At 53.5% G+C, this 12,198-nt stretch overlaps 3 non-coding genes across 3 annotated transcripts; all 3 read right to left on the reverse strand.

Moving 5' to 3' along the window:
- Positions 1–6,887: 6,887 nt before the first annotated feature.
- On the reverse strand, positions 6,888–6,959 carry trnap-agg (transfer RNA proline (anticodon AGG)). Its single transcript has one exon. It is a non-coding gene; the product is annotated as a tRNA-Pro (tRNA).
- Positions 6,960–9,077: 2,118 nt separating this feature from the next.
- Positions 9,078–9,149, reverse strand: trnap-agg (transfer RNA proline (anticodon AGG)). Its single transcript has one exon. It is a non-coding gene; the product is annotated as a tRNA-Pro (tRNA).
- Positions 9,150–11,265: 2,116 nt separating this feature from the next.
- On the reverse strand, positions 11,266–11,337 carry trnap-agg (transfer RNA proline (anticodon AGG)). The gene has a single exon. It is a non-coding gene; the product is annotated as a tRNA-Pro (tRNA).
- Between the last annotated feature and the right edge of the window lie 861 nt (positions 11,338–12,198).

Consider the following 12,198-nt stretch of genomic DNA (forward strand, 5'->3'; position numbering starts at 1 on the left):
GGGAAGAAGAGAAAAACGCAAGGGAAAAAAAGCAGCGTCGTAAAAGAGGTGACGGAGCTGTCCTCTCTATAAGAAGGAGAAGAAGAAGAGGAACAGAGGATTTGTTTGTCTTAAGTAAGACTTTGTTTTTTGTGGTTTTTTGGTGTTTTTGGTTGATTTTTGAAGCCCTCCCCTTCAGCCTAGCTCTGTTTGGTGAGGATAGAGACTTTTGTTTTTTTTTTGTTGCTTTTTTGTTGCTTTCTGAGTCCTGTTTGTGTTTTAATGGAAGGAAAAAACATGGAGGCAGAGAATGTTATTGTAGTGGAGGAGGAGAGTGGTGTAGGAAAGAGAAGGATGAGGAATTCGGACCGACCCCCCCGGCGGGTTTTTGCAAGGGCGCATACTGTTGTGGTGGATGTGAGCGGCGTGGAGAAACCGTCTGCGGGTGCTATTATCGCAGCTGTGCACGGCGTCTGTGGGGAGGGCTCTCTTTTTGCCTGCCACCCCCGGACGCCAAAAGAGTTTGAACTGACTCTGGACTCAAAGGAACATGCAGACGCGGTGGCTGTGGGGCTGGATGTGCAGGGCACACCCTCCTACTGACGCTGGCTGGAGCGGAAGGAGGTAGTGGTGTCCTTCCTCCATTTCCCGGCATATATCTCAGACGAGACTATCAAGGAGAAGCTGAGTAGCTGGGGGGTGAGAGTGATTTCGGACATCAGGATGCGCCACTACCCCGGGACCACCATTGCTGATGGCATGAGGTTTGTTCGGATTCGCTTTCCCGAGCATGTAGCCTCGTTGCCATACAGCATCCGCTTCGCCACGGCAGAGGGGGACCAGTACTTCAGGGTCCTCCACGACCTTCAACAAAGGGTGTGTCATGTCTGCCTGGACTCGGGGCACATCGCCAAGGACTGCCCTGAGTTCCTCTGCTATGAGTGCAGACAGCCCGGCCACCGCGCCAGGAACTGCACCGCTGCCAAGTGCCCGGACTGCCTCCACGCGCTCATGAGCTGCAACTGCGAGCCGGAACCGGAAGATCCAGCCGCCGCAGGAGCAGCTGCCCACAACGCCGAGGGGGTTGAAGATGGACTACGGGTAGCCGCTGTAGCTGAGCATGGAGAGTTGCCAGCAGCGGCGCCCCAGGACCCCAGTGAGCCAGCAACGCCCCAGCCGGTGATGGGGGAGAGGCAGAGGGAGGCCCCTCCAATCCTGGGTACAGCGCAGCAGAAAGGAGCCGGGGACCAGCCAGCATCTCCACCAGCAGGGGCGCCCCGTTGCCCTAACAATCCTGCTGCATCCCACTCTGTGCCGCAAGAGAAGCAGAGGGAGGTTGCTCCACAACATGCGGCGGTGCAGCATGGTGCAGCTGAGATCCTACGGGCACCACCACCACCAGAGGCTGCCCCTCAGCGTACCAGTGGGCTTTTGACACCCAAGCCTGTGCAGGGAGAGAGGCAGAGGGAGGAGGCGACGGCACCAGCACCACCACCACCATCACCGCGGTTCCCCAGCTGTGGGCAAGCCGGGGTACAACCGCCTGGGCCCTCGAAGGCTGGAATCCAGTGGCACCACGTCAGGCCTCAGCCCAACCTGAAGCCCAGTTCAAGAGTTGTCCGCAGACCCATCCCTGATGTCTCTGCGGTGGCGGAGACAGGAGGTGGGGAGGAAGCGGCAAGTGTTGGCAATGAGAATGTGGCAGAAAGGGCGGGGGAACTGTCGCGCGGGCCGGAGAATTAATTTCACTCTTATGGCCATATGCGTGATGGCAACTTTCGCCTCTTTAAACGCCAACGGGCTGAGGGACTGAGCAAAGCTGGGGGCAGTGTTAGCTCTGCTGGGGCGGACGGATGTTGTCTGCCTCCAGGAGACCTTCTGGGACGAGGAGTGTGTCCGGAAGGTGCGAGCACAGTGGGACGGGGAGCTGTTTTACAGCAACGCATCCGGCCTGTGCAGGAGGGGGGTGGCTGTGCTGGTGAGGAGGGGAGTGTACGAGAGCGTAAGGCTCCTGCACCGCGACACGTAGGGCCAGCTCCTGCAGGTCTGTCTTGGGTTTCCTGGACAGTCCGTGCTGCTGAGCAACATCTACGCCCCCAATGGGGAAGCTGAGCGGCTCGCCTTCTTCAAGCAGCTGGAGGCGAGCTGCTTTCAGCAGCCAGGGCTGGTCGTCGGAGATTTTAACTGTGCACTGAGTGCGCTCGATGTCGCGGTTGGGATGACCTTTAAGAGCAGTGCGGAAGCTCACTGGTTCGTGGATGCGTGGCGTCAGGCTTAGTGTGCGCGGAGGGACTTTTCTCGGCGGCAGGTCGTCGAAGGTGTCTTGAGACAGAGCCGGATCGACCTGTTGCAGGGGCACATGAGTCTCTTCCCGTGCCTGAGCCAGATGCGCTATGTGTTCATGACCCTGAGCGACCATGCTGTGCTTCACTTTTCTCTAGCAGGGGCACAGGAGGACCGGTGCCCCGGCCTCTGGTGCTTTAATAAGGCGCTCCTGGGGAGGCTTCATTCTGTCAGGGCATAGAAGACCTTATCCGGCAGCAGCTGCAGTGTCCCCTGTATAGGTCAGAAAAGCTGGTCTGGTGGGATAATCTCAAGTACGCCATCAAAGAGTTCAGTATCTAGTATGGCCTGTCCCGGGGGCGGGAGAAGGCCAGGCGGGAGAGACAGCTTCGGGCTCGGATCACCTCAGAGCTCAGGCTCCTGGCAGATCACGGCGGGGGCTGCGAGCTCTTGCTGGAGCTGAGGGGTGAGCTGCAAGCCCTGGAGGAGGAGAAGTGGAGAGGAGCCAGGGTGCGCAGCAGAGCCCAGTATCTGGCCGAGGGCGAGAAGAGCACGAGGTTCTTTTTCGGCCTGGAGCAGGAGAGGCAGCGCAGCTCCTTCATCGAGGAGCTGGTGGGAGAGGACGGTGTGCGGCTCTCTGCCCCCGAGGCCGTTAGGAATGAGGTGTTTTCTTTTTATAGCGCCTTGTTCTGGCCGAAGTGGTGGATGAGCAGCAGACCCGGGCCATGCTGGCTTGGGTGAGTACCCGCCTGTCACAGAGCGATCGTGAGCTCTGTGACAGTGCGCTGAGCTTGGAGGAAGTGCTTGAAGCACTTCGGGCTCGTCTCCTAACAAGAGCCCTGGGTGGGACGGGCTCTCCTCCAAGCTCTACAGACACTTTCAGCAGTCCCTGGGGCCCCTCCTTCTGGAGGTGTTCCAGGAGATTGCCAGGACCGGCGCTCTGACCCCATCTATGAGAAGGGGGGTGATCTCTCTTGTCTACAAAAAGCAGGGGGATCCCTCCCTTTTGAAAAACTTTCGCCCGATCAGTCTGTTGAACACAGACTATAAGATACTAACTCGTGTTCTCTCCCTCAGGCTCGGGAAGGTTCTGCCCAGGATCCTGTCGCCTTCGCAGACCTACTGCGTCAAGTGGAGAGACATCGCGGACACGGTGTGCTCCATCAGAGATGTTGTGGACCTTATGCGGGAGCAGCCGAGGGGTGGATACGTCCTGAAACTGGACCAGGAGAAGGCCTTCGACAGGGTGGAGCATTCCTTCCTGTTTGAGGTCTTGAAGAGCTTTGGCTTCGGCGAGGCCTTCATCTCCTGGGTGAGGCTCGTGTACAAGGGGATCGTGAGCTGTGTCAAGGTGAATGGTTCCCTCACGAGCTTCTTTCCAGTGACCTTGCCTGGGGGCACCGCCACCTCGTTGATCTACCAATATGCTGACGACACCAGACTGACGTTGGCAGAGGTGGCGGAGATCTTGGCCATTTTAGAGGTGGTGCAGGCCTACTGCGCTGCCTCGGGCGCCAAGGTAAACTTGGAGAAGTCTGAGGTCATGCCGGTGGGGAGGGCAGACCTTGCCCCGCTCTTCGGTTACCCTTTCAGGGTTGAGATGGGTCACCTGAAGGTCCTTGGCATCTACATTAACGCTGATGAGCAGGCCACTGGGCTTCTCCTGTGGAAGGAGAAGCTCATTAAGATGAGGGCAAATTAAATCGGTGGAGACACAGGTCCCTGACCCTAAAGGGAAGGGTCCTGCTCGTTAACACACTGTGCCTGTCCCTCTTGTGGTACCCACTGTCTGTGATGCCTCTTCCTGAACGGGTAGAGAATGAGATTAGGCAACTGGTGGTGGGATTCGTGTGGGAGGGGAAGCCTCCGCGGGTCACTCATGACACCCTCATTGGGGAAATCTCCAGGGGTGGGCTGAAGCTGTGTGATGTAGGCCTGAAGCTGAAAAGCTTTAGGCTGAAAGTAGTGAAGAAGTTCCTTGACCTGGATAATGTCAGCATTTGGAAGATTGGTATGGGAAGCTACCTCGAGACTTGCGGGGGCTTGGGGCAGGAGACTCTCCTGGTGAGGCTGACTCCGGGGTTGATAAAACATCTGCCCTCCTTTTACAGGGAGGTCCTGCTGGCGAGGGGGTAGTTCATGTCCCAGCATGTCTCCTACACGCCGGAGACCCGGGCCCAGATTCTGGAACAGCCTCTGTTCCTCGACCCCCTGCTGGTGTCTCGATGGAACAGGCAGCTCTACGAGGCTGGCATATCCAAGGTCAAGGATCTTCTTTATGAAGTAAAGGACGGATTTCTGCCCACCCAGGCTATTGTCGACGCTGTGCGAGAGGTCGACGACGAGCTGCCTGTCATTAAGATCCGTCAGGATTACGAGCAGCTCAAACTCGGTCTCCCAGACAGTTGGCTGGAGAAGCTCCATCTACAAGACGGGGCAGCAGGCCCGGCCTGGCCGGAGCTGAGGGTGAAGTGGGGGGACCGTGGGGTGGACCTCCTGGGGTTCACCACCAGCATGTTCTACAGGCTGATGGTGGCGAAACGCTTCAGAGTGCCGGTCTCAGAGGTGTTCTGGGGTAAGATCTTCCCCCAGCTCGAGCCAGGGCGTACTTGACGGATCTGCTGGATGGCCTGTTTCGCTCTGTTCGAGGAGCTGTTCTTGACGGGGTGCCCTGGAAAGAGCTGTTCCTCTTTGGGTACCGCGGGTCTGAGAGGGGGGTTAACGCCATTTTAGTGAACCTCCTCCTCAGCCTAACGAGGACAGCTGTCTGGGATAGGAGGAACCTCATGATGTACAATGGCCTGAAGCCAGACCTTGTCAGGCTGTGCATTGCCAGGGTGAAGGACTGCTTCTCTCTCAGCCTGGCCTACTGCAGGGCTAAGAGGCGGATGGCCGACTTTCGCAGGATCTTCTTAAAAAATAACATCTTTGTGGACCTGCGGGAGGAAGGCCTGTACTTCCGGCTCTGAGATGGGGGTGTCTTTGAACAAAAGACACACACGGCTCCACCCTTTTCCACCCCTGAATAGCATTGGCGAGTTGAATAGCATTCAATTCACATCGAATAGCATTGGCCCCTGAATAGCCCCTGAATAGCATTGGCGTAGCTCAGCAGTGGGCCACTGGGCACAATTTCCCACTGTTTCCAGAGTGTAGTGGTTATCACGTTAGCCTCACATGTGGAATGTCCCCAGTTCAAAACAGAGCAGCTTTTTTTGTTGCCATGCACACTGTTTGGGGATTCGCCTAGCGCTGTGATCGAACAGACCCACTCACCTCTTAGTGTGGCGGGATCTGCACAGTGCATGTCGCAGCGCTTTCTGCTTTCACTTCAATGTGCTTCCTGATGTCAAGTCGTGTGCTGTGCAGAGGCTCTGAAAGCGAGAGCAATGAAAAAGTGCACAGCGCTGTGAAAGAAAACACAGAGAAGTGAAAGGCAGTCCTTTCTCTAAGACCGGGGTAAAGTTAGCTTGAAGTTCAAAAATGATTTTGGCACACCTGTAGTGCTTTCGCGAAATCTCTTAGAGTTACAAAAACACTTGCTTTGTGTATAAAATGCATTATGAATGCTTTCTCAGCCTTCACTTTGCCATTTTTATGACTTTTTTTTACCACGCTCAAATATTGTTTTGTCCATATCTTCACAATGGAAGCACAGAACGTCTTCAAACCAAATGCATTTTAAAGACCACAACTTGTGGAAATTTCCACATTCTCTACATCAAACTTTCAGTGAGCTAATTTCGTTTTTCATCGATGCGTAATTACGCACTAACTGGAACCCGGGGGACCGCTGTGTGCACATGTTCACAATGCGAGAAATACTGTTCAATACGGCTTCATGCGAAAAACCCGTATATGACCTTAGGAAGCAGAACAGTGCAGTCTCCAATTACCCAGACTGTAAGATGACAAGATGAGTTGATGGAAAGAGCACAAAAGTTCAGCTCGTACAATAGGCAACGAAGATCCCAGCGTCGTCATCGCACATGAAAGGACTGCCTTGCAGACCAACGGCAGTGGGCGGTGCCCTGTAAGAGGGGCAGAGGCGGTAAGCCATGATGCCGAGACGCATGAAGCGAGGGGGATTAGCTCAAATGGTAGAGCGCTCGCTTAGCATGCCCGGTGCTCTCGTTTAGCCTCTGCGACTTCTGACAGGTGCTCCTCCATTGCGGAGAGAATGTCCTTCAGTTGTCAAGCGTTGAAGGGCCACACCTCCTTCCCAACCTCCCAATCCGAGTGAAAACAGTGCTGATAATACTCTCACGAATTGTTAGAAGATGTGCTTTTGATCATCGATTGCTTAACAATCACATTTGTTCGACTTGAGCCATCAAGCTCGTAGTTTTCCTTCAAATCTTGAAAGCTCTAAGTGAGAACATCATAGGCTGCAGGACACCCTGTAACTTGTGTACTTCAACAGAAAGAAGAGCAGACAGCTCCACAATTATGCGAGGCGCAGAGAGCGCAAGGCGAGCCGCACACGTTTCGCGTGCCGCGTGATGGGAATTCACCAGGCTCGTTCAGTCATTAGTCACATTCCATCGTTTGCCATAAGCAGACGCTGCGAAGTGATGTGGATATCAGTTCCCAGTCTTGTGGAAGAGGAGGAAAAGAGCACACGAGGGCTCGTCCGGGAGTTGAGCCCAGGACCTCTCGCACCCTAAGCGAGAATCATACCACTAGACCAACGAGCCACAGCAGCACTTTCCGTTTCAATCTGTCAGCGAGCTTGAGGATGGGGGAGAGGCGCCATTCGCTCGTCCAGTCAGACCTTCATCAATAAGTCAAGAAAGCCGCAATAACACGACTGCCTTGCAGACGAAGGGCAGTGAACTGTGCCCGGTAAGAGGGGAACAAGCGGCACTAGATGACGCCGAGGCATAAGTCCCAGTGAGGGGGGTTGGCTTGTATGGTACAGCGCTTGCTTTGCATGTGGGAGGTAGCAGGATCAATTCCCGCATCCTCCAGGTGTGTGCTTAGAGCTTGATGTGCCGAAAGGTGTCCTTTAGCCTGTGGTCCCGCCTTGCATGGAGAGCATCGTGCAGCTGTTAAGCGTTTCGCAGCCACGCCCCCTTTTCATCTTCTCTCTGGCTTAAGCGTCACTCCGCCCCTCTCTCTTGACATTTCATGTCAGCATGTCAGAAGTCCGAGTGACATTTTTAATGGCTGAGTGAGGGCACGATGCTGAAGCAGAGAGGCCACTTCAGCCACAGAGACTTGTGCTAGGTGAGATCTGAAAGACGGACTCGCAACAGAAACAGACCAAAAATGTATCGGTGAGATCAAAAGGCAAATGCAACATTCAGCAGAGGGCGTGTAAAGATTAGGGAACGGGCGACTGAAATCCATGTGAGGCAAACTTTCCGGTGTGTGTACTGCAGCTGGGCTTGTTGGCGTAATTGGTAGTGCGTCAGTCTCGTCATCTGAAGGGCCTGAGTTTGATCCTCACACGGGGCAGGGCTGCTTCCTCTCTTGCTCTTTTCAAACACTTGCGGCAACTGTTCGCTCATAACCACGTCTGGAATGCGTGACCTTTACACGGGCGAGAAGCAACGCCGCATCCCTTTTCTAAAGAACATTCACATTCAGAAATAAGTCAAGAAATTTGCCATTACTTTCGCTCGCACTGCTGTCAGCCTGCCCATGTTGCCAAAGAAAGATTCACTCGGCGTCAACATGACAGAACAGCGATCACTTGAAAACAATGTTCCACACTCCGTAAGCAGGAACTTCAGTGTTTGCAGTCACCCGATATGCCGATAGTCAAAGGAGCGCAAAACACGAAGCGTCAAAAGACAAGATGAGTTGATGGAAAGAGCGTTGAATTGATGAGCACAAAAGTTCAGCTCGTACAATAGGCAACGAAGGTCCCAGCGTCGTCATCGCACTTGAAAGGACTGCCTTGCAGACCAAGGGCAGTGGGCGGTGCCCGGTAAGAGGGGCAGAGGCGGTAAGACATGATGCTGAGAAGCATGAAGCGAGGAGGATGAGCTCAAATGGTAGAGCGCTCGCTTAGCATGCCAGAGGTAGCGGGATTGATGCCCGCATCCTCCAGGTCTGAGTTTAGAGCTCCAGGAGCCTGGTGCTCTCATTTAGCCTCTGTGACTTCTGACAGGTGCTCCTCCGTTGCGGAGAGAATGTCCTTCAATTGTCAAGCGTTGAAGGGCCACACCTCCTTCCCAACCTCAGTCTGCACTGAGTGCGTCTCCGGCATTTTCTCGTCCAATTTGTCAGCTTAGCAAGTGAAAAGTATATCCGAGTGAAAACAGTGCTGATAATACTCTCAGGAATTGTTAGAAGACGTGCTTTTGATCATCGATTGCTTAACAATCACATTCGTTCGACTTGAGCAATCAAGCTCGTAGTTTTCCTTCAAATCTTGAAAGCTCTCAGTGAGAACATCATAGGCTGCAGGACGCCCCGTAACTTGATTACTTCAACAGAAAGAAGAGCAGACAGCTCCACAAATATGCGAGGCGCAGAGAGCGCAAGGCGAGCCGCACACGTTTCGTTGGCTGAGAGAGGGCAGTTTTTGCTTCTGCATTTCCCAAGTAAGGACGCATGACAACAAGCGATCGCGGTGCTCATCTACGACATAGTGGTGATGAGTTTTCAGTACGTGTTCTTTTGAACGAGCAATGAGGTTGCCGCCTCGGACAGCTGACTGCACGCTCTCATTGTGCCACGTGATGAGAATTCACCAGGCTCGTTCAGTCATTAGTCACATTCCATCGTTTGTCATAAGCAGACGTTGCGAAGTGATGTGGATATCAGTTCCCAGTCTTGTGGAAGAGGAGGAAAGGTGCACACAAGGGCTCGTCCGGGAGTTGAACCCGGGACCTCTCGCACCCTAAGCGAGAATCATACCACTAGACCAACGAGCCACGGCAGCACTTTCCATTTCAATCTGTCAGCGAGCTTGAGGATGGGGGAGAGGCGTCATTCGCTCGTCCAGTCAGACCTTCATCAATAAGTCAAGAAAGCCGCAATTACACGACTGCCTTGTAGACGAAGGGCAGTGAACTGTGCCCGGTAAGAGGGGAACAAGCGGCACTAGGTGACGCCGAGGCATAAGCCCCAGCGAGGGGGGTTGGTTTGTATGGTACAGCGCTTGCTTTGCATGTGGGAGGTAGCAGGATCAATTCTCGCATCCTCCAGGTGTGTCCTAAGAGCTTGATGTGCCAAAAGGTGTCCTTTAGCCTGTGGTCACGCCTTGCATGGAGAGCATCGTGCAGCTGTCAAGCGTTTCGCAGCCACGCCCCCTTTTCATCTTCTCTCTGGCTTAAGCGTCTCCGCCACTCTCTCTTGACATTTCATGTCAGCTTGTCAGAAGTCCGAGTGACATTTTTAATGGCTGAGTGAGGGCACGATGCTGAAGCAGAAAGGCCACTTCAGCCAGAGAGACTTGTGCTAGGTGAGATCTGAAAGACGGACTCACAACAGAAACAGACCAAAAATGTATGGGTGAGATCAAAAGGCAAATGCAACATTCAGCAGAGGGCGTCTAAAGATTAGGGAACGGGCGACTGAAATCCATGTGAGGCAAACTTTCCGGTGTGTGTCCTGCAGCTGGGTTTGTTGGCGTAATTGGTAGTGCGTCAGTCTCGTCATCTGAAGGGCCTGAGTTTGATCCTCACACGGGGCAGGGCTGCTTCCTCTCTTGCTCTTTTCAAACACTTGCGGCAACTGTTCGCTCATAACCACGTCTGGAATGCGTGACCTTTACACGGGTGAGAAGCAACGCCGCATCCCTTTTCTAAAGAACATTCACATTCAGAAATAAGTCAAGAAATTTGCCATTACTTTCGCTCGCACTGCTGTCAGCCTGCCCATGTTGCCAAAGAAAGATTCACTCGGCGTCAACATGACAGAACAGCGATCACTTGAAAACAATGTTCCACACTCCGTAAGCAAGAACTTCAGTGTTTGCAGTCACCCGATATGCCGATAGTCAAAGGAGCGCAAAACACGAAGCGTCAAAAGACAAGATGAGTTGATGGAAAGAGCGTTGAATTGATGAGCACAAAAGTTCAGCTCGTACAATAGGCAACGAAGGTCCCAGCGTCGTCATCGCACTTGAAAGGACTGCCTTGCAGACCAAGGGCAGTGGGCGGTGCCCGGTAAGAGGGGCAGAGGCGGTAAGACATGATGCCGAGAAGCATGAAGCGAGGAGGATGAGCTCAAATGGTAGAGCGCTCGCTTAGCATGCCAGAGGTAGCGGGATTGATGCCCGCATCCTCCAGGTCTGAGTTTAGAGCTCCAGGAGCCTGGTGCTCTCATTTAGCCTCTGTGACTTCTGACAGGTGCTCCTCCGTTGCGGAGAGAATGTCCTTCAATTGTCAAGCGTTGAAGGGCCAAACCTCCTTCCCAACCTCAGTCTGCACTGAGTGCGTCTCCGGCATTTTCTCGTCCAATTTGTCAGCTTAGCAAGTGAAAAGTATATCCGAGTGAAAACAGTGCTGATAATACTCTCAGGAATTGTTAGAAGACGTGCTTTTGATCATCGATTGCTTAACAATCACATTCGTTCGACTTGAGCAATCAAGCTCGTAGTTTTCCTTCAAATCTTGAAAGCTCTCAGTGAGAACATCATAGGCTGCAGGACGCCCCGTAACTTGATTACTTCAACAGAAAGAAGAGCAGACAGCTCCACAAATATGCGAGGCGCAGAGAGCGCAAGGCGAGCCGCACACGTTTCGGTGGCTGAGAGAGGGCAGTTTTTGCTTCTGCATTTCCCAAGTAAGGACGCATGACAACAAGCGATCGCGGTGCTCATCTACGACATAGTGGTGATGAGTTTTCAGTACGTGTTCTTTTGAACGAGCAATGAGGTTGCCGCCTCGGACAGCTGACTGCACGCTCTCATTGTGCCACGTGATGAGAATTCACCAGGCTCGTTCAGTCATTAGTCACATTCCATCGTTTGTCATAAGCAGACGTTGCGAAGTGATGTGGATATCAGTTCCCAGTCTTGTGGAAGAGGAGGAAAGGTGCACACAAGGGCTCGTCCGGGAGTTGAACCCGGGACCTCTCGCACCCTAAGCGAGAATCATACCACTAGACCAACGAGCCACGGCAGCACTTTCCATTTCAATCTGTCAGCGAGCTTGAGGATGGGGGAGAGGCGTCATTCGCTCGTCCAGTCAGACCTTCATCAATAAGTCAAGAAAGCCGCAATTACACGACTGCCTTGTAGACGAAGGGCAGTGAACTGTGCCCGGTAAGAGGGGAACAAGCGGCACTAGGTGACGCCGAGGCATAAGCCCCAGCGAGGGGGGTTGGTTTGTATGGTACAGCGCTTGCTTTGCATGTGGGAGGTAGCAGGATCAATTCTCGCATCCTCCAGGTGTGTCCTAAGAGCTTGATGTGCCAAAAGGTGTCCTTTAGCCTGTGGTCACGCCTTGCATGGAGAGCATCGTGCAGCTGTCAAGCGTTTCGCAGCCACGCCCCCTTTTCATCTTCTCTCTGGCTTAAGCGTCTCCGCCACTCTCTCTTGACATTTCATGTCAGCTTGTCAGAAGTCCGAGTGACATTTTTAATGGCTGAGTGAGGGCACGATGCTGAAGCAGAAAGGCCACTTCAGCCAGAGAGACTTGTGCTAGGTGAGATCTGAAAGACGGACTCACAACAGAAACAGACCAAAAATGTATGGGTGAGATCAAAAGGCAAATGCAACATTCAGCAGAGGGCGTCTAAAGATTAGGGAACGGGCGACTGAAATCCATGTGAGGCAAACTTTCCGGTGTGTGTCCTGCAGCTGGGTTTGTTGGCGTAATTGGTAGTGCGTCAGTCTCGTCATCTGAAGGGCCTGAGTTTGATCCTCACACGGGGCAGGGCTGCTTCCTCTCTTGCTCTTTTCAAACACTTGCGGCAACTGTTCGCTCATAACCACGTCTGGAATGCGTGACCTTTACACGGGCGAGAAGCAACGCC

The sequence above is a fragment of the Lepisosteus oculatus genome, chromosome 14, assembly GCF_040954835.1.
Source record: "Lepisosteus oculatus isolate fLepOcu1 chromosome 14, fLepOcu1.hap2, whole genome shotgun sequence".
NCBI classification, from domain to species: Eukaryota; Metazoa; Chordata; class Actinopteri; order Semionotiformes; family Lepisosteidae; genus Lepisosteus; species Lepisosteus oculatus.